At 39.5% G+C, this 22,700-nt stretch overlaps 2 long non-coding RNA genes across 4 annotated transcripts in view; both read right to left on the bottom strand.

Moving 5' to 3' along the window:
- LOC135578204 (uncharacterized) overlaps window positions 1-22,700 on the bottom strand; it is a 50,096-nt gene that overhangs the window by 18,079 nt on the left and 9,317 nt on the right. The window lies entirely within an intron of this gene.
- The window catches only part of LOC110356995 (uncharacterized), a 29,021-nt gene continuing 7,250 nt past the window's right edge, over window positions 930-22,700 (bottom strand). The window contains exons 2-3 of one of the 2 annotated variants that reach the window (XR_010469543.1): window positions 17,235-21,906; window positions 930-15,643 (exon numbers count right to left, since the gene is read on the bottom strand). This is a non-coding gene — a long non-coding RNA (uncharacterized LOC110356995). Of the gene's footprint in view, window positions 21,907-22,700 lie in introns of both variants that reach the window. The other variant, XR_010469542.1, reaches the window with a different exon arrangement.

Here is a 22,700-nt window from a genome sequence, read left to right as displayed (position 1 = left end):
TGAGAACCACACCACTCAGACTGAGACGCCAACAACATTAGGGGGACATCTGAGGATACTCTTGTACTTACCAGAGGATGAGAATCAACATCATCCTCTCTAAGTTATACAAATAAAAGAAGGTTATTTAGTGTCCATCTGGTTTTGTTCAAGACATCGTAAATAATTGTTCTTCAAATGTCCACCAAACGCTTTTGATTGCTCTTAGCTGTCAGACAACAGGATTTTTTGTGGCCTACAATGGTCATGTTCCACCTCATCCAAGACAAAAATGAGGCATTCTCAATTTTTAGACCTCTTTCAGGAAGGCAGTGTGATTCATAGAACACGGATATTAGTACAGCTCAGGGAACAGAAAATTAATAGGCACTATCCAGCAGAGGGAGCACAGTAACATAAAAACCCTTCAGCTGCAAGCTGAAGAACTTTTTCTATTAAAATCCACAATATTTGGCAATCCGAGTTTACTGTTTTAGCATATGGGGTGGAAAAGAGAATTTAAATAGATCCAGGAGAGAGTTATCTCAAACAAATACAAGTAACAAAATAATCAATTTCCTGTTATTTTCATCCATGGTAAGTCAGATTTAACTTTACTGCTGGAAAAATTAAGGTTTAATCAGAAGAGATCAAGGATGAACTTAGGAAGAGTAGTAACATTTATTTTACAATGCTGACTTTAGTTTAAGCAGAACTGGCTGCTCTGGCTGAAAGACTCGAGTGCTGCTTTCAGTTTGACTGTGCACTTCCTCTTGTTGTTAATGAAGCCATCCATCACAGAAATAACTGATGCACCCATTCACTCGGGTTATGTCTAATTTTTAGAGTCTGATATGACAGAAATCTTACTAGATAGGTTCTCTCTTCTGTGACTGTTATACTTTCTCATCTAATCACACTCAAATAATAGTGATTTTTTTTAAAAAAAAAAAAAAAAGCTAATACTTATTTCATAAGAAACAGTCATAAACCAGAGAAATAATTCATCACATTTTGATGTGACTTCCATGAACTACAGTAATTAAAGAAACAATGTAATAGTTTAAAATAGTTGCCATCTTAAATGCAAACATTTCTCAGAGTGCATTTCATTAATATATTTATACCGCGAGGTTTTTTAATTAGGACATCTAAATTCTAAGCTCTGCCACTGACTGTTATTTGACCTTTGGCAATTCACAGTCTTTCTAAGAGAGTTTCTGTTATCTTTGTAATGAAAATCATATTGATTTCACAGCTGGGTAGAGTGTAACAGCAGCTTTGCCTGCTGGTAGAAAGCGGTTGAAATAAAAACATAATTTTAAAAGAAAAGATAGAAGAAAGAACTGGATGTTCTGATCAGAAATGCTAACTCCAGCTAGCTTGAGGTAGAATATATTCAGTTTAACTCTTACGTTTTCCAAGGAAAAAGCCAAGCATGGTGAAGACTCATTAGCTTTTTGCTGTTGTTGTTAAGTAAACTTTCTTTTTTTCTACACAAACTGGCAGTAAGATTAACTGAAATATAACAACTATATAGCTAAATACTAAAGATGCCCCATGCAGCGGACTGTTCACTTTGTTGTATAATGTCCTAAGGAAATGAGGTCTCTGCAGGCTCATTATCCTGTCACTCGACTATTACCTCATTTTTCCTGGTAATTTTTCAATTTTTTGGACAATTTCAACCAAATGTAGCAGAAGAGTGGAAGACTTAGAGACATTAAAGACTTTTGACACCAGATTCAACTGAGATTAGATTAAGTTTAACGGACACTTAGTACCTTTGCTAGTATCACATGCGACTAGCCATACTATTATTAAAAGTAACTCCAGAAGCAGCCTGAAAGAAAAGCATTGCCAGAGGTTTCTTATCCCCACTACAGACACAGCTTCTTTACCCTGACAGGACAACCTGATCCACAGAAAGTAAATGTGTCATGTTGGGAAAAGGTCTGAAGTATTATTTCTTAAGCATACTGAAATTCAAACTGTTTAGCTTCTATATTTGTGTATTCCACAGCACTTCCAGAATATATTATTTCATTAGTCAAACATAAATTCATTTATGCCTACATAATTCTACACTAGTAATGTCTTAAGGTCGCAACAAACTTATTAAATGATTTTAGAATTATGATTACTTCACTGTTATTAAAATTGTAGTCAAAATTGCCTAACTTAAAAAAGTCTTATTAAAAGTTTCTTGCTGTTTATCACCAAAGCATTCTTATGACCATCTATAGATATATAAATCAAACAAGTTAACTTTCAAAAGGTTTTATTGTCTTCTTTCCAATTAACAAATACAAATACCTTCTGCTAGGCCAGGACAATTTCTCATTACCTCACAATAACCAACAAAATGTCTAGTAGAGGTGGGCTTCTTGCAAGCCCAGGTCATTTTCATGTACACGATGGCTGCCATCAAAACCTGCTGTGTGGTATGAACAAGTATGGATGGTGACCAGTAAGCAGAAGAGAGAAAAAATTAATTAATCCCATCCCACATGGCCACACATACACACATATTTCCAGACAAGCAGACAAACCTATGTCTGAGAGTTACCTGATGTGAAATATCCATGAGATTAATCCTGTAGGAGCAGGAGCTTAAAAGGGTGGTAGGAACTACCTGAAAGGGTCTGGGACTTACCAGTTCCACCACCCAAAAATGATCTGTTCAGTCTAACAGAAAGTCCACCAGAACTCTGGGAGCCAGGTGGGAAAGAAACACCAAGCTGAAGGAAACTTGGAAATCCACAAACTTTATAAAATGTATGAAGTCCTCAATACTCCTGAGGTGGGGAGGCATTGTGACCACGGGCACAGTGAATAACCAACCAGAATTCAAACCACCTCTTTCATGTTTTTGTTCTGTAAAGACTGCATTTCAGGCAGATATCAGAGAACCTGTTCTACATACTAGGCAAAACCAGGATTGGTATTGCATTGCCCCATTGGGAACCAGAACTGCACCGATAAAGTTCAATGCAGGTGTCTCACAAAGTCTGCACAGGGATGACTGGGCTTGCAGCAGCACAGGATACCACCCCAATACAGAAACACAGCAAAATCCAACCCGGAGCTTTGGGAAAGGCCTATGCTGGCTTTTGAAACCTGTCATTTTGATGTTCATATCTCTAGGAATTACTGCTATAAAATGCATTGGTGATAATGCACATGAGATTATACATATTTGTTTTTAAAATTGAGTTATTTTAAACATCCAGTCTAAGAGGTATTTGTCTCAGACCCAATACTTGATTAAAATCTAAAGTCTTTAAGTATGGAGAATTAAATAATTTAATCCAATTTTCTCTAAAATTTGCCTGTTACTTTTGTAAGTCTCATTAAGGTTCATGCAAATACATATCACATATAATCAGTCCAAGGTACATTAAAGCGGTATTTTTAAAACACAGTTTTATGTGACTATATAGTAAACCCTGGTAGAGTCTCGAGGATGGAATTGAACCCACATATGTGCTACAAAAGCCTTCCTACACAGCTCCATCGCTGCAGGCACACGTGTGTGGTAGGTAAATCACAAGCCACAGTGTACACAGCGTGCTGGCACAGCGGTTTGTGTGAGTGGGGGGTGTGAGGCACTTATGCCAAACTTATGCCACTCTGACAGGTGGTGCAATTTCCTCCGAGATGTTCGGTTTTCCTCCCCCAGCAAGTGTCGCATGTTCACTAGGAGCTTCTGTCGACGATACCGGCGGCTCTGGGGGACGGAGAACCCCAGCACTAATCCTGACACCCCAGCTCTGCACTGCCCGGAGCACCTGGGGTCTGCTCTTCTCAGGGCTTTGCGCCAGCTTCATCCATCGTATACCACAGTGCCTTCCTCCTCCAACACGGCACTGGCAGTATTTTGTCTCGTCAAGGCGACACGATGTGTCCAAGCAGCATAAAGGAATTTAATATTAAAGCAGAACGTGAAACTGCCTTTCTGAATTCCAACATGCAAGCAGCAGTCATTTAAATCTCTCTGCTATTTAGGAATGTCTGTTTAGCTGCTGTCGAGGTATATATTCAACTTTTTAAAGTTTTGATTACCTGTTAGTATATACTATGACTTCTACATTCCAGAGAAATATAAATGTTTTTTGTGGTAAACAGTTTTACCATAAAGCTTTTGGGTATTAATTGTTTTTCCTGAATGAAAAATTCACATGAACTTGCTTTGTAAAACAAAGTCTACGAAAAAGACAAAAACAAAAGAAAAAGCATCTCTTAGGAACAGACGAAGAGAAAGAATTTTTTACCCACAGACCATTACGGACCATTAAGGATGCGACAAACTGATACTCACTTATCTAGGTTAATGGCCATCATGAACCATCCGTTGCTATGAAACTGTTTAAAATCCATTGTGTCTATTGAATGTAAGGAAATGTACCTGTAAAACCAATTTGAACACGTGCCTGGTCTCCATCAGAGAATGTGAATGCCCAGAATAGAGGTGATGGTTTTAAAAAGATAACAAAAATCTGTGAAGAATGTTGCTTCTTGAAACTATCTATTTTCTTTTGAGCTCCTCAGTTAAGTTTGACTGTTTATTAAACTTGTTTGCATTTTAATGTGTTTTTCATATGAACACGTGTTCATATGAACACGTGTTCTTAACAGTTAGAGCCATAAGGAATGAATCTTTGTCTTGTTAAAACTCAGTATTCTAACATGTTCCAGTAATTTGCTGTGGGTCACAGTTTGAGAAATACCAGTGGCAAGGTCCTATTGAGCTTGCTGTAAGCAATTGACTTCAAGCAGTAGAAGCTCCACAGTTTTGAGAAGGCAAAACATCTTGCCAATAACTTCCATGGACAAAGCTGCCTTTTACTGAAGTGAGACTGCTTCCAACAGCTAACCAATTTAATTTAAAGGTGACTTGAGATAACTCTACAGGGCTGAAATCTACAGGGCACATATGTCTGCAGGAGCACATGTATCCAAGCCTAACATTTACACTCTAGTGAAGCCTCCAGAATTTTGGCTGTTTCCCATTCATTGAATAAGTGGCCACATCCTTTCAGTGCACATGTTTCTATTGTTGCAGCCTTGCAGAGTCAGCTAAACTCTGATATGACTTGACCCAAACTCACGATAAATCTTGGTGGCATTTTTAAACCACATGTTCCCTATTTACTTTGCCTTCAGCCCCAGCTGAACCCTTTTTCCCAACAAGCAGGACATGTAGAGTCTCCCATCCGTTCTACCTATGCTTCAGGTGATGTTGCTAAGCCTTACCCACCACGTAGGCCGCACAGATATTTCAATGGCAGAAAAGGATTACACATCATATACATATATCCATGGTACGCACCTGGTCCCATTGTATGTGTGTCTCTGTGTCTCTTAGGGGGAAGCTAAAGGGAGGAAGAAGGTTTGAAGTAAGCCTGGGATGAGGTGAAGTGTCCCAGCAGCGACATTCAGTCCATGTGTCACCAATCTGGAACCTGTAGGTACAGTGTTCCCCCAGGTCTATGTCTGAGGAACCCGAGAAAGGACTGACAGCGTATCCCAGGAGCCAGGACCCACAGCTGAGCTCATCATGGCTCCGTGGTGCCAGGGCAGCTGTCTGCTTGGCTCTGACCGCTGGCGGTGCCCTTCTTTGGGACCAAGGCCTCCTGGGGTCCAAGCAGCTACAGGGGAAAGAGGATCCAGGTAGCAGGCAAGGTGCCTTGGGTTGGGCATTGCTACCCTGAATTTAAACCAATTTCTCTGCTCCTGTTTTTTTCAAAGACGACTTTCCCCAATTGAACAGACTATTTAAAAATCAAATATTCGAGAAACAGAACAACCGAGTCAGATTTCTGTGACATTCTGCAGTAGAAGTGCTATGCCCCAGCCATATTACAGGCAACGCAAACAAACTGCATCCAAGTTATAATGTAAACTGTGAAAAAACAAAGACTGTCCAGAATTTAAAAAATCATAGATTCAAAACTCTGTCTCTAGAGTGTGTGTTTGGAAATCATGAGTCAGCAGTCAGCCTCCTTGACTCAACCATTTTATTCTGGAGGATTCAACCACAAAGCCAGTAATAGGGATTTTTAAAGTTATCATCTCTGAAATGTCTACACTTTATCCATTCAGTTTTGTGATGGATTTCACATGATACATACATTTTTTGAGAACTAAAATGCTACTTCTAATATTTCCAGGTAAATGAAATTTTTAAAATAGAAGGGATGATAATATAAAAATCTAAAACTATATTGGGTATTCTGAGCGCAATTAGGGCAATTTTATTCAATTGATTTCTCAAGTTCCCACATGAGTGATCTACAGTGGTATCATTCAGTACAACAGTAACAGGTGCCAAAAAAGTAATTTTAAACAAATGAATTTTATCATATTATATGTTTTTCCCCTATTACAGCCAACTTTCCAAGTACTTCTGTGCAATTACCTAAATGAAGGTATATCAAAAAGTACTTTATTCTGAGATGTATTTTCATTTTTCATTACAAGATCACTGGAGTAATAGCATTGTTTACTCTCTTTTCTACAGAAGGATTTTATCACTGCCTGAAGACAAGGATGAGATAGCATAAGGAGAGTACATGAAGCCTATCTTTTAAACTAGTTTTACTACTAGAGTAAAATATACAGCAGGACTAGAAGGGACGACTAGAAGACACCTAATCCATCCTCCTGCCTGCAGGAAGCAGTTATTCAAGCACTCTGATCTTACAGATCTCCAGTGGAGATGGAAACTCCAAAAGCTTGCCAAGCAATCTATTCCCTATCCTCACCATTAAAGTTTTCTGTAATTTCTAAAATAAATCTTCCTTGCTGTAATTTAAGCCCATTACTTCTTGTTCTATCAAACATAGGCAGGGGAAATAGATTGTTCTCTTCCTCCTTGGAGCAACATCTTGTGTTATAATGTCTTTGTTCTATCTTTTCTGTGTCAGACTAAACTAACATAATTTACTCTATTTTTAATTTTAGGTTATAATTTCTACAGTTCTGATCTTTCTCGTCTCTCTCCTCTGGACTGTCTCCAGCTGATTCTCTTCTTTCTTCAAGTCTGGTGACTGAAACTGGACATGGTATTCTAATTTAGTACAAAGTTAAGATTTGCTAGTCCCAGATTTCATCTGATTATTTAAATAATGAAGTTGATCATCTCCCAGGAGAATACCAAAGCTGTCATTCTAGTGCGTAGTAATTGTCCTGCTGGAAACCAAAGTTGAAAGCCAGATTAATTAAAACATAGTTCAGTGAAAATCAATCTAAGGAAACTTTTTGCCCTTGGATTTGTGTCTTAAGCCTGATTGACTGAACATCTAAGAAGGCACAAATTCTAATTCAAGTTTTATTGCTTCACACTATTTATATGAATTTTTTTGTGTCCAGTAAAAGAGAGACTCATATGAAGCCTTTCCGTCTGTGTTGTATATCTCCCTATAAGAGCATATTTCCAAACTCATGAAAACAAGAGCAGGGAAGCTGCCTCTGGATGGCAGCTGGAGTAGATGGGGTAAGAAGAAGTAGGAAGAGGTAGTGGCTGCACACAAGTACAGCTGGTGCAGTTTTTAATATCCGATTCAAGATTAGGCTCTGATTTTACAGCTAGTTCTGTTGACTCTGAGGAAACAGCCCCTACCAGAAGCCCACCACACCAGCTGCTCTGAACAACATCTAGAAACTTAGTGGCTGTGAGACCTCTGCCTGTGTTGCACAGCTGAAACTGCCCAAATGCTATTTTCTGGGGACTGGCTGATATGGAGGGATGAACAGCATGACTTTTTTAAGAGATCAGGGTAAATAGCTTCCTTACTACTGTTATGAGCTATATAAACAATGCCTTATTGTATATTGTCTTGATATACTGCTTAACTAAAACATATAAACATTTTAGATGAGACATGCAGGTGAGAACATGCCTACTCCCTTTCTATTTTCTTTTCTGCCCTCCTTCACTTAATTGCTCTATTATTTTCCTAGTATAAAAAGGTCCATACTTTTGAGACCTGGATCCTGACATTCAATACAGTGTCATGTATTTCACTCTTACAGTGATTCTAGAACTAAATTCCAACATATATAGGTGGAGTAACTCAAGGATTACGTAGGATATTAATTATGTGAGACACAAGGTCAGTCTATTTATTCATTCTTGGAGGACTACTACTTATGTCACCAATGACGATACCAATTCCACTGCAAAGAGTTATGATTGTGACTCCAGGATTTCAGCCATAAATAAATAAGAGGGTAGAGGTATTTAAATTTGCATTAATCTGAAAAACTTCTCCAGCAGAAAACGTTTTATATAGTCACTATTTGTAGATGCATTTGTCTGGTGTTTCAGATTAAGTTGAATAACGGACATTTCAAGAACAATATGTCAATAAAACTTCACCAGTGCACTAGCTTTAAGAAGCTGCCTCAGTCTATTGAGGACATGTCATACTTGCTGAAAACTTTGATACTAAGGAGTACTCACACTGTCTTCTTCAAGCAGCCATCTTTGTTATTATGAACGACCTCTTCAAAGGAGTCTACTTTTTTCCTAGTGGTTATAGGGGAACTTTGGAGGCTATTCCTACCATCGACTATCAAGCATTAGGTATTTAACATGGCCTTCCTTTCTTGTTTTAGAAGAGTTAGACACTTGGCTGGACACATAGTCAAAGTTTCTAGAAGCTGCTAAGTTATCTGCTTTGGTCTCACATCTAACAAATATCACAGACTCTCTTTCAGTAATACCTGCAATAATTTATGATTGACATCTTGAAGACAGACATACTAGTGGTAGTCACGCTATTTCAAATTGATGACACTTCTCCTATTCGAATTTGACTTCACTTTTTAAACACTGGCACTTGTAATGTCTTTTCTTCTATGTATAAAACAGTTCTGTTCTTCCCACAAAATCATTTACTTGGTGTAAGCAAGCTGCTGCCTTCATAAAACTAATTACATAAGAATAGAAACAGAGAGTCTGCAAAGACGATGCAAACTCACATTCCCTGCCATTTTTTCTAGCTTTCAAATCTATTTCTGGGAATTGGACAAATTCCTAAAGTAGATAAGATTGTGGACAGAGAACCCGTGAAGTTTTCCTTAACTCACAGTCACAAATAGTTTTATCGAAACAATCTTTATACATATTGAGTGCATATAATAAAACTGAACAAAATGTGGGACAAATCATCAGTATTTGTGTTTTACTCAATGTCACCAAGTTAACAGGATGTACTGTTTACTTGTTATAAAACCCAAGTTAAGGACATTGTACAACATTTTTCAAACTGCAGTTAGTTGAGGGCCAGGAAAGAGGCAAACAGCACTTCAGCTTGTCACAGGTGCAAAACCAGAGTATTGAATTCACATGGTGAAAAAACACCCCTGCAAGCATAAAACCTGTTTTAACCTGTTATTTTGGGCACAATGCAGCTACCAGACATTTTCGTCATTTGGCACCAGTTCTTGAAAGGTTCAAAGGCATTGCAGAGCTTCACCATCTCCGGCAAGACACCTGTTGGTACTGGAACACTTACTATGAACCTAAACTTCTGCCGTAAGCCAAGGAATCTTGGCCTCATTATTTTGACAGAGCTTGAAAGCTGCTACTTCACCCCTAAAGCCTGAAGGAGATTCCCACAACAGGAAGCTCCCTCCCTGCCTCACCTGCAGGGCCGAATCAGGAAACAGCCTTCAAGCACAACCCCTCGGTCAAGTGCTTGGGCAAAGGCAGCTGAAGACTCCACTGTTTGGCACTGGCCGAAATCTGCTCCCCAGCACACCCCAGTGGCACAGCAATTAGGAAACTCCCCTGGAATGCAGCCATTCCCCACTGGCTTGCTCAGGCAGCTTCCTGATCAGAGGTTTCTGCGAAATCCACTCCCACTTCTCCTCCCACGCTATTAAGGAAGCCTCTGCACCTTGAGCTGGGCTGTGACTTCCTCCAGGCAAAGGGCATCCAGAATTACATGGATGGATGCAGAGCAGGGGAATAAATAACCTGTCTTGAGGATTTCAGCCTTGGAGTAAGTGGAGGTGGAAGCATCCCTTTCATGACCTGACTGTTGAGACATTGCAGAAGGGAAGAGTAGTTCCCATCCACATGTCATCCTACTTCAGAGATAAGTAATAAAAAAAGATATAGAACACCAATTCCTTAAATTTCATGCCGCTGCTAATTTCTTCCTTTATTTTTCATTCATGCAAAGCAAACACGAGTCAGTGGAGGATATCTGCTCATACCTCCTTTGCCTTGTTATGACACATTTCCAATCTGCAAGGTAAAGCCTTTAAGGGCTACCCTGTCTGTGATAAAACAAGGCACTGGTGGTTGCTATAAGGACCAACAAACAGCTGGCCACCACGCTGGGCTATTCATTCTTTCATTGTACCCTACCTGCCAGCAACCTGCTAGGGAAGACATGGAACTGGGCCCAGTTGAGATGGGGGACAGGGATAAAAAAAGGGCACAGTGTCTGGAGAAAACAACATGGAGTAAACTGAAGGGCGTAGAAGTTCAGAGTCACTTCCCCCTTTCCTGTGCATGTTAATCCACCAGACTTATCTTTCCTTCTTTTCTATGAAGCATATTTGCAGCTTCAAGCCAATCTTTACATGTTTCTCTCTGTTCCTGAAAAAGAGCATAATGATAGGAGGTCCAGAACAATAAGATGTGGCTCTTTCTCCATTTACATGCCAGTAAACAAATTCACAGGCAGAATTTAGCATGCATTATATAATGATTTTCAGTCAGAATCTGTATCTGATACGGATTTGGTACAGTTTGTACAACACTTGGAAGATTTTTTAGAATCTGTCAGCCAACTTAAAAGTTCTGGAGCTATTTAAAAAGCAAGCTATCTGAAGTGTAAATATGGCTTTTATTAAAGTCAGTTTTTAGTGAGAGCACCGAAGGAACTTAATTGTATTTAAATGCTGAATGCACCAGAGACTCACGTATGGACCAAGAAGAGTTCATGTATAGTCGAGTCAGCGTATGCAGCTGGCAATGCCAGACTGGTGACTTACCACTAATTCAGTAAGGCTGAGACAAAATGCACCACAAATGTCTGTTTGAAGTGCTTCAATTCACCCTCAAGTGAGCAGAAACATCTAGGGAATGGAAAGGTGGGATCCGTCTCAACCAGCTTGACATAGTTACATCAATAGAGTCTAGAGAGTGACTCATTTGACTAAAAGTAGATGCCTGCTTTAAAATGAGTTGACTCACTTTCTGGACAATATCGATGGTTTTGACTAGATCCCCATTGACTATGACTCCAGGCCTATCAGCTGCCTCTATCCAGTCTAAAACAGGAGAGAAATTCAATTATTTTGACTGAAGGCTAGGGATATTCCAGGACATGATCAAGTAAACTAGTAGCTAATATAGACTATCTTCTGGTTCTCACTGTAGAGGCACTATTGATGATCCTACAGAGACATCATCATTACAGAAATTATACTGAGATAATATGCCCAAAACAGGCATTAATTAAAAATAGACAAAAAGGATGTAGAAAGGAATAATTTGTGTTTTTAAAATCTCTCATAAGTATAGGGAGTTTATTTACAATTGTATTTTATACTGTGCATATAAGTACCATACATATACCATTTATGAATATTCACCATGAACCAACAAAGTAGTTTTATGTAATCAAAGTCCTGGCTCATAAGGAAGATTGTATGTTTGATAGTTTTCAGATTATATTATAGGCTTTAAACTATACGTTATTAAAAAAAAATGCAGATATTGAAATTTCAAAGATATTTAAATAGAAATTATTTTCTTAACTAAGGGAAAAGAGACTCCTTAGTTAAAACTTCTATTGTAGAAGCATATTTGTGTTACCAGCATGCCAGTGACACTTTCATTAGATGAGCTGAAAATGTTACGGTTTTTGGATCACAGAACCTCTTCTAGAACAAAACTGAAGAGCTACATAATTTTTCTTACAGAGCATGATATAAATTAATCCAAGTGTTGAAAGCTGATAAATATATTTTTTTTCCCCATTTGACAAATCCCATTTTCCCCTTCCCCATATTTCTAATAAAATATAAGCCAGTGTGTGGATTTGTTAACATACTACTAAGGAAAGGAAAAGAAGTTTTATATTCTAACTATTTTGTCACAGAGACAGAGGCATTAACAAACTAACAAAAAGATAGACTTAAAACAAAATAGAAATAATACTTTCCAGTTACCAAAACTTAAAAATATACTGGAAGTTTTTCTTTAAGACCAGGGTTGTGCTTATTCACTCCCTTGTATTTGTCCTGTTACCTGTACCTGTGGAAGCTGCTGCCAAGTCAGAGATCCATATCTATTTTGCAAAATCGTGAATGATTACACCGGAAGATGGACAAGTCATATATTTCATTAAAATATGTATCATGTACATTAAGTTTTGACTGAGATAAATGAAGTTCATACTGTTTCATATAAAATGTTTAGAATTTGATCACAGTCATAAGGAGATAGATGGCATTTTTCTTCCAAGCGCTATGTTTAGAATGTGCATACTTTTTAACAGAAAGATACTAAGGTAAGTCAGTTTTTCTTTTTATATAATTATTCTTGTAATGCACAGCTCTACATACAGCCCTGCACAACACCGTGAGTGCAGCAACATCACATTCTCATACAGTTTTGCTAATGATGAAGTTAAGCAGAGTGTTTAGAAACAGAAATGATGGACAGGTTGGAGTGATCTCTGGAGGAGATGTAGTCCAACTTTTCATTCAAAGCTGCTCCAACTAAAGCAGGCTGCTCAGTCAGGTTTTGAATACCTCCAGGAACCAAGATTCCACAACATCTATTGAAAACCCATTCCAGCATTTGACATCTTTTTCCGGCATAATTTCCTGTATTGCCACTTGTGTCCATTAGCTCTCATCCTATCACCATACACCTCCAAGAAGACTCTGGATATTTTCTCTATATTCACCCCACCATGTTCTCATTATATGCTTGTACTCGAGCCTGTGTGATCTTCGTGACAGTCTGCTGCATTCAGACCAGTATGTCAATGTCTTGTGCTGAGCAGCCAAAACCAGTACTCAAGAAGCAGCCTCACAAGAGCCAGAGGTGAATAACTACTTCCCTGCTGGACCTGCTGGTTACATCTTGCAAATACAATACAGGATGAGGTTGACCTTGTTTGTCCCAACTTCCAATTCATGCTTAATGTGTCCAGGAGGAGCCCAGGTCCCTTTCTGCAAACCTGCTCTCTAGTCACTTGAGCTCTAGTGCATGCAGGTGTAGGGGGTTATTCCATGCCCACCACCGGACTTCTCACTTGTCTTTGCTGAGCTTCCTGAGGGTCTTGGTAACCCATTCCTCCAGCCTGTCCTGGTCCCTCTGAATAACAGCTCTGCCCTCCAGCACATCAACCACTCCCCTGAAGGCTGGTATCATCCATAAATTTGCTGATGGTGCACTATCTCTCATAGTCAAGATCATTAACACTGGAGACACCAAACTGCACTGGCCTCAGAACCTGTCCCTGAGGGGGATTGCCACTAGCAACCTGGTGTCAGATAGACTTTCTACTGCCAATCACAACCTGTTCAGCCTGGTAGTTCAGTCAATTTTCCATCCAGTTTATCATCCTTATCATGCTTATCCTGTCCATATCTCACTATTTTGACTAGTAGGATGCTATCAAAGACCTAGTAGGATACTATCAAAGACCTTGCTAAAGTCAAAGAAAGCAATATTCATTACTCTTCCCTTTCCAGAGAACCAGTCGTCTTAAAATGATCAACCAATCAGGTTGATCGGGACAGTTTGCCCTTGGTAAATTCATGCTGCCTATTTCTAATCACTTTCTTGCACTTAATAAGGTCAGAAATGGTTTCCAGAAGGAAAAATCTTCCAGGAGGCTGAGGTTAGACTACTTAGCCTGTAGTTCCTTGGATTCTCTTTCTTAACCTTCTTTAAGGTTTTCCTGTTTCTTCTGTCCATCAGGGACCTCCCCAATCACTATAACCTGTCGAAGTCAATGGGCAGCAGACTCACAGTGACATGGGCTAGCTTCCTCAGCACCCTTGGATGCATCCCACCTGTTTCCATGAACTTGTGGAGGTCCAACTCATTTAAGCGCTCAATCCTTCTCTACTGTGTCTACTGCCTCACTCTCTCAGATGCAGCTATTAGCCTCAGGACTGAGGGTAAATGTTGCCAATAAAAAAAGTAAAATAAAACAATCAAAAGCAGAATAGGCATTGAACACTTCACTTTTTTCCATGCCTTTTGTCAGTAGGTCCCCCTGCCATGTAGATTACTTGGCCCACATTTTCCATAGGCTGCCTTTTTTTTGCAAATATACTCACTAAAGCCCTTTTTGTTGCACTTCACATCCCTTGCTGTTGCAACACGAGCTAAGCTCTGGCTTTCTTAATTCCCTCCTTGCAGACTATATTCCATCCAGGTAATCAGGTAATCCTGGATCTGTTTCTGCCTTCTGCCTTTTTTTTTTTTTTTTGTATTTGAGGTCAGCCAAGGGTGTCCTGCTCATCCATACTGGCCTTGTACATATGCTCATCTTTCTGTGATTTGGAATGGACTAATTCTGTGTTTTGAGGAGGCTGCTCCTGAAGATCAACCAGCTGTCCCCAGGGCGGACAATTATCCCCTGCCCAGCTGAACAAGACAACCAAGCTGAAATTTGTTCTCTAAAAGTCAAGGCTGGCAACTTTTTTATTTGTTTTGCTCATTTATCTCAGGGGTTTTAACTATACAATCTCAGGGTTGCAGCCAAAGCTGCCCTCAAGCTCCACTCCCCCAGCCAGTTTGCTCTTGAGTAGTAGCTCCAGCAGGACACCTGCCCTAGTGGACTCACCAATTACCTTTGTCATGAAATTGTCATTGGATTTTTTGCACTTAATCCATGCTTCTGGTGCTAACACATGTCTGGAACCCAGTGTTCCCTAGAATAAGGAGTTGCACTTTTACTGTCCTGACAGCAGAAACCTCGCTTGGCCTCCAAGATCTGCATATCTTTATCACCTGCCAGAGGAAATCTCAGGGAGATGCCTCCTTTAACACATCTGTAGCACTGAGGAATACTGTGGCCCTGATGCGAAGGGCCCATAACATGTCCTGAGGAGAAATGTGATACAAGTGTGAGGAGGCTAGAAACATTGTAGTGCCAAGGCCTGTTGTGACAGGTGTTACTTTCACCACCCCAAATGAGGCTAGGAGTGGACGAGGAGACTAAGGGAACATCCTCAGGTTGTTGGTGCTAGCTATGGAGATGAGCAGAGTAGTCCTATCCACACTGAGTCACATCCACTCACCAGTGTCCGAGAAACACACAGTATCCCAAGAGTCATCAGTGCCAAAGATGATTAGTATGCCTGCCATCACTTCATGTAGGCTTTTACCAGTGCTGGAGATGACTCCCTGTTGCTATATTTCATTTGCCATTGAGCTCCCCGCTTGGTAATCTCATGTGACCAAGAAGTCTTGATATAGTGAGGATCAGGCCTGCTTCCTTGAGGAAGGACTTCTTAGGAGAATGGCCTCCTATTGATTCAGTGATGAAGGCTTTTGCCAGTTCACAGCTCCCACCTATTTAATGTGGCCATAGGCTTCTGGATTTAATTAAGTCTTCATAACCTTCCAAGTCTGTAATTCTGCTGTTCAAGTTCCAGATCTCTTCTTGTCCTAAAATAATGACAGATTGTACATTTATCAGAAATACATCACCTTCTAAGGCAGTTCAGTCTCCTGGTTTGCACAGGAGATGATAGGAGACAGCCTTTATAAGTCATTCTGAGTTGTCTTTGGAGAAGACTTGTAGAGGCCCATACACATCTTGAGAATCTAATAAACAGAAAACAACTCACTACCTGTCTGAAATTCACTGCAGCAGGCCACTCCACCTCAGCACTGTCCCTGAGAGAAACCTGTGTGGAGTGCTCCTTAGCTCATATCCTACACAAAAGGGGAAAAAGCCTCTAAGCTTGAGAAATAGAGCCTGCATACATCCTACAAGGTGAATACAGATGTGGTCTCTCACTTAAAATAGAATCTGGCTTTTCTTCAGTGGAGGCTGTAACTTCCAAGCTAATGTATTTGAAGCAGGAGGATGACAAGTCTTCCTCCTGAAGAGGATTCCTCATCATATTTTAAATGAAAGGACATAAACACCAATCAGGGATAGCATTCTAGGCCACAAATCTTAACTAAAACAGGTATCAGCAGACAGCAATATCTCTGTTGAAAAAGCTCCAAGGCCCTCCTTTGCACAAGATTTTTTCACTGGACAAAGCAGTCCCACTCCTGAGTTTTGCAGTTCCTGTTCCAGGGCAATTGTCCCATCCCTCTGTACAGGTAGATTAGTCATCTAACTTAAAATTGCAGATTCTGAGGCTGATTGACTGCTAGACAGTTTTTCCAAGCATCACAGCCAAGTTTCAGGAATATTTGGGACAGAATAGTACATGTAAAGTTCTTCACCTATAAGCTGGATACTATGCAGCCCTAATGCTCATTTTTTTATTCAGGGCTCAGATTTTCCTTTTCCTACAGACTAGAAGTACTATTCCTTTGGAAGCTGGATTGCTTTTCAAGTGCAGAATGTTCTCCTTGTTCACTTCATCAACAAATATCATACTGTGAATGTTAAAGGATACCAAATTTGGGCTTTGTAGCAAGAAGCAGGAATACAGGCTCTGTATGGCACTCTGCCTTCTGGAAAACACAGCCAGGTTCATGAGATGAGCCATTTAAAAATTAAGATTTTTTTTCTTAAAACGTATCAACCATTTTAAGTTTAGGTGCTATAGTACCCTTCAAATTAATTTTATGGTTAACCTCAGATGGAAATAATTTTTTAATTTTTTTTTTTTACTGTGGTAGCACTTAGATTACCCAATCGGTATGCCATATATTATCGGGAACTGTAGGTTCTGCAGATAACAAATAGAGTCTCTACCAGGAAGTGTTTGTATTCTTAAACCATGTTCCTTCAGTTATCTGTGTGCACAACTTTATACATTGATAATCCCATAATGTTAATGAAATTCTGTCATAACACCAAGTGCTTTATATAGTATTTCTTAGTTGCGCAAGAAGTACAACAGCTGGGCTTGAAGAGTATGGACTTTGTAGATAAAATCTGAAATTTTTACTTTTAAAAAGAGGGACAAATCAGCTATTTTGTTTTGTCATTTCCACTCCTGCTCACATAATACACTTCTTATAATGTCTTCTTGTGAGAAAAAAGGTTTTACACTGAAGAACATGAACTTACCTAACTTTCACTACTCTGAACCTGTCCAAAGGTCTAAACCACATGACATTTCTTCTTATGACATATGCAAAGGTATTTGGACTTGTCCTCCTGGAGCCTCCCAAGGCTGTACTGGGATTGTAACATATGATGAGCCCTTGTGTTACTCTGTAGAATAGTTGTTGAAGTAAGACAGAGGAGGTGGTGAGGCTGATGTTGCTGCAGTATTCTGGGCTCCAGCCCAACCCTTTTCCATCACTGAAGTGGTGAAACTTCCATCGTGAGCTGTTCAAAGAGCTTAATCTCTCCTCGTTTTTCTAAAGCATAGCATAGCTTTAATATGACTGACATGGGAAAGGGGAGGTTTTCTAACTGAAAATCAACTTTTTAAAGTCTGTAGTTGTTTTTCAGTTGCTTAACTGCTTATAACATAAAATTATAATTTGGGATTAATTGAAATTTCATTCTTCCCTCCATAGTCATGGTCGAGTCATGCATCTCCAGACTGATGTGCTGTAGCTCCAGTGCCAAATTGTTTCAGAGAGGAGGTAGAGGAAGCAGAAGCTGGGAAGGAGGCTAAAATGAACAAGATTTACCAGGAATTAAAACCAATGGGTCTACAGCAAGGCAGCTGTTTGGAAAGTCATGGGGAGGCAAGACAGTACTTCAGCAATTCAACATACAGCTTTAATGTTGACTGAAAACATTAATCTTACAAAAACGAAGCCTGTGGTATGTGTCTTGTCTTTCTCATCTGTATGAAGACATGTAGGAAGCATAGCCATTCCATCAATATCCCATATTTGCACTACTTTTGATACGGAATTTATTTCATATATGCACTTATCTTTAAATTTACACACAGAAAAATACAGGTGGGGGAAAAAAAAAAGTATTTATGTATAGAAAATTTAAATATAGATGTGCCATGGTCCAAAAGGTTCTATCTTGGATTCTTCATGAGTGAGGGGCAGAAATTTATTTCCAAATCTCCATCTTGAAAATATCCAGCAAATATTGCTCTTTATGGATATTTTAGTCTCAACTTCCCTTTATCCCCAAGGCCTGCAAACTCCACATTGTAGGTCTCTGGATGCAGTGCAATGTTCTGTGTCACACAGACTGAAAGTAGGCAACAGAAGAAAAATATAATACAGTAGTTACCAGACAAAATGCTTTTTCAACTAATTTCTGTATTGTCTGTGTCCATCCCACATAGACATGCTGCATGTAAAATGAAAGTTAGTTTTCTATTTCTGTTTTCTTGTCAATACCACAAGATAACAGTTGTACCCCACCTGCCCTGAAAAAGAAATAGAGTGCACAGTTAACCATTCAGCCAGGTGCACCCCTTTCAAAATGCCTGTGGCAACTGGGCTAGGTAAACCAGAGGAGATATTTATCAGAAGACCCACCAACTCTCTTCATCATCCTTTTAAACAGCAACAAGGAACTCGTGGCAGCACCTAACTGCCTTGATTCCAGGTTTCTTCAAGTCCCTAATCAGTGTGAACAGGAGTGACAAAGCTTTGTCCTGCTGTTGGTATCCAAACCACATGTATGCTGGAGCCTTTGAAGGTGGAAAAAAGGAAGAGGGAGTCCTGTCTTCCCTGAGCTGCTTATTCCCCCCTTTTCTTGCTCTGACACTGCCCTTCACACAATGAATCTTCCTAGGTAACAAGTCCCTTTAAAAGGCGACTTTTTTGTCCTGTACATTTTCAGCTGAATTAATCTTTATCTTGGTTGCAGTACAGCTGTGTGAATGCCAATGCCAACAGGATGGAATACAGAGACGAAGGCGGATGATATGCTTCTGTTTGGGAGAAGCACCCATTTAAACTAATATATTAAACCAGTTGTCGAACGACTTACTGATACCTAACCACTAGCAGAGGTTCCAGAACTTGCCATTGGTTTGAGTATTGAAAAAGTCTGAGTATGTGAGGAGCCACCCTGCTGCAGGATGAAGCTATTACTGCCATCCAGAAACTAGCTAGTCAGACTCCTACCAATTTATGAGCTACTACCCTGGCAAGTCAAAGACTGTATTAGGTTAGTGATATCATTATGTAAATTATTTACCTGCAGGTTTTCAGGATCAGGGATTTGCCCAAAATCTCAGTTTTTCCTAGAATGAAACAGCACCACAAGACCCAAGAGGAGATACGGATGTGCACATGTTCACGACTAAGATGTGACCCCATGAAAGAACTGCCTCCTAAATTATATTATAATTCATATTTTTAGGAGACTTGAGTTTTCACATCAAAACTTGTCCAGAAAAAAAGAGCTATGAGTTGTGTGTTAGATTTGCCTTCCCCACTTCAAAGGTATAAGGCGCTCTTGAAGTGCATGGAATATTCTGTCCCAAATTAATACCATGTATTGGGGTAAGCAGATACTCAAGTTAATACATAATCTGGCACACAATTCAAGAGCTACTTCCTGTAGCAGCTAGTTTGTGGTAATAACATGTCATTTCTGTAGATTGTGTAAATTGCTAGCTCTGTTTTTATACTTCAATAAAATTTGTTTGCATAGCTCATACTTCTCCTTTCATTACAATTAGGCAAGCAGACATTAAAACAACAAAACTTTATTGTTCATGTCTTTAAGTTAAATAACCACTGCAAAGTATAAAATGTTTTTAAAGTAATATAACCATGTGAAAACCACTGCTAAGCTGTGTAGAAATTGCAGTCACTTTAAAAAGTGACTGATATACAAATGAAGAACATAAGTATCAGCTGCTTGCAGTGCTCCCATCTCCTCTCCACATACCCTTGTGTAAGTGGTGCATCACAGCATATGAGGAAGAGTATTATATTTAGGATAGCTACATTCTGGGATCAAACATGCTAAATGTATATACATCCAAACTCTACCTTGTATTCAGACAAATGATTTTATATTCATCTTAACAATCTAGTCCTTTCTTCCACCTCCACAAAAATGCTGGAAGGTCCTTTTTTAGAGATCAAGATACACATGAAGTATTTTAAAATAGCAAACCCTTACTAAAAACCAATTGGCAACTCTGCTGCAGAATATGAACTCAACTGGTGATTTTCTTTGCAAGTATCTTTACTTACTGTCTTTGAGTAGTGAACTGACAGCAGCTTTGTCCAATTAATTTTGACATGAGTGAAAAAGAGAACATGAGTGATAAAGAGAACTATTTATCAGCACTTAAGTCCTAACTACTTTTATCATCTGTAAGATATTATACAGAATATTAGGACTCCGTTTTTGAGAGATGACCCAACATTTTCAGGGGAATGCTGTGCAACTCCTGGACTGCAGTTCCAATGGACTTAACACATTGACACAAAACCCTTTCAGGCATTTGAGTTCAGGTCCTGGAAGAAGCTACAGGAGCTGTGGCTTGAAAGGCTCCTGTTCTCTGACTGATACGAGGAGGGCACCAGCACAAAGAACAGCACACTCGGCAAGGCTGCTTCAGGGCTGCATTTGATAGTTTCCACTCAAAATGTGCCACCCCAGATAGCTGCCTGCACTGGTCTCTCCCCGTCACACCCCGGCTCCTGCACCTGCCTATTTACTAATTCCTTTCCAAATGTTAAAACTTCCCATAACTTCATTTGCATTTACAAAGCTGTGGGTTTTAATATGTTACTGCTACTCCGCATCTAAAATCAGCAACTTTTATTGAGGCAATACAAATTAACCCAAAAGCAGTAGGCAGTCCAGCATATCTTCCCTTGCCTTCACAAGGCAGGGAAAGATCTGCTGGACTGCCTACAACGCCATCTAAATTTCTGCCAGTTTTTCAACTTTCCCTTCAAAAATTTGCAAACATTGCCTCCCCCGGCTTTCCATGAAAAGGTGTCAAAAAACAATGAAGCTGCTTCAACTATTGGTTTGAAAAGTGCCTGTTTCCCTCCAGCTGGCGCCTTAACCATTTGCAGGCACACATACAGCTCCACTGACTTCTACACCCGGGAACTGCAACTTGCCTTTTAAACCAGCAAGACCAAAAATAACCCAAGTTTTCCTTTCTGCATCTCTCCTGGGACCATAACAGCACCAAAAAGCAGACTTTTGGTGACCCTTCACTATAACAAATGTTCAGTATAATATTCAAATACCTAGTGGAATACTTAATGAAGAATTTTTTATAGAACACTACTACTAACTTTAAACCATAAAACTCTCAATTCTACAGTAACCATGCTTATGAAGATCATATAAAAAGAACTGGAAGGCCTTTCCTCTCCTGCAACCATAGGGGTTTGTTTTGACCTGTTTTGGAGTTTTTTTGTGCATTTTTTCCCCTCTTATTGGAGGCATGTGACCACAGAGTAGCCCTCTGTTCTATTTATATTGCTACAAGAGGCGTCCCTAACATTTTGTGAGGATGGGACAGGGCAAAGACAATCAAAGCAAACAGCTGTGCAAAGCTCTTCTATCATTCTCACACCTAACTGAAAGCAGTAGTACCACCATGAGGACAAAAAAAAGCTCTTAACATTGTGCTCACTAAACATTCATCTTTCTTAAAAATTAAACAAATAAAAAGTAATAGCAGACAATGCTTACTGGGCTAAGCCTTTGTTAGCAATGAAGCCACCAGAAGTCCTTGAGGACAGATTAGTAAACCAAGTAATCCTTTGGGAATTCTCACAGGACATCCAGCTAGTTGACGAAACTGTTCCAGTCTTGGATTGTGATCCTGTAACAGCAGTTAGGACCGAACACGGTGATCATAGCTCTGCCTTGCAAAGGAATACAGCTCCGATGCTTCCAAAGATCACGTTAGTGCACCCAACGTATTTCGTTCAGCCACTCACTGCGCTAAGGCCATTTGAGGAAGCCAGCATCAACATCACCACTGTAAGGAATATTTTTACTACTTGGATTACAAGTACAAGACTTGCTACCTTCCTTTCATATACTGATTCTGTATTGGGCAATGTTATTCTGAGTAATTAGCATTATGCTGGAATGAGCTGAGCATGGCACTAGATAGCCAACTTCCTCTACTTGAGCCCAGGGTACAGATATTTTGCAATCACATTGCATATAGTGACTATAAAAGCAAATAGAGTCAAATAGCTACTAGGATATGTTTTCAGGATTTAATTTCAATAGGACTTCAGGTTCCAAGACACCTTATAAGAAGCCACAACTGAAGACTAAGAAGAAACACTTGAAGATATACTGTTCTTTCTAAACTTAAAAACTACTGGGGACAAAGATTTCCAGGCCAGGTGTCTGCCTCAAGCTGATGTTTTCAAAATAAATTTTCAACAAGAATGTAAGGATGAAACTGGGGGAGAAAAAACCTCCCATTTTTACTCAAGTACAGAAAAAGCCCTCTTAACGTACTTGAAAAGACCTTTACTTTGAAGAAAGAACTTGAAATTCAGTGGGAGAGTAGACTTTGAATCAGGGACAAGCCTTTTGGGCAGTTTCCTATTGAACATCATGATAAAGCAATAAGCTTTTGAACCTCAAGCTTCACAT

The sequence above is a fragment of the Columba livia genome, chromosome 1 (assembly GCF_036013475.1).
Source record: "Columba livia isolate bColLiv1 breed racing homer chromosome 1, bColLiv1.pat.W.v2, whole genome shotgun sequence".
Taxonomy (NCBI): domain Eukaryota; kingdom Metazoa; phylum Chordata; class Aves; order Columbiformes; family Columbidae; genus Columba; species Columba livia.
The sequence above is the reverse complement of the archived record's forward strand: the minus strand, read 5'-3'. Positions and strand labels throughout refer to the sequence as shown.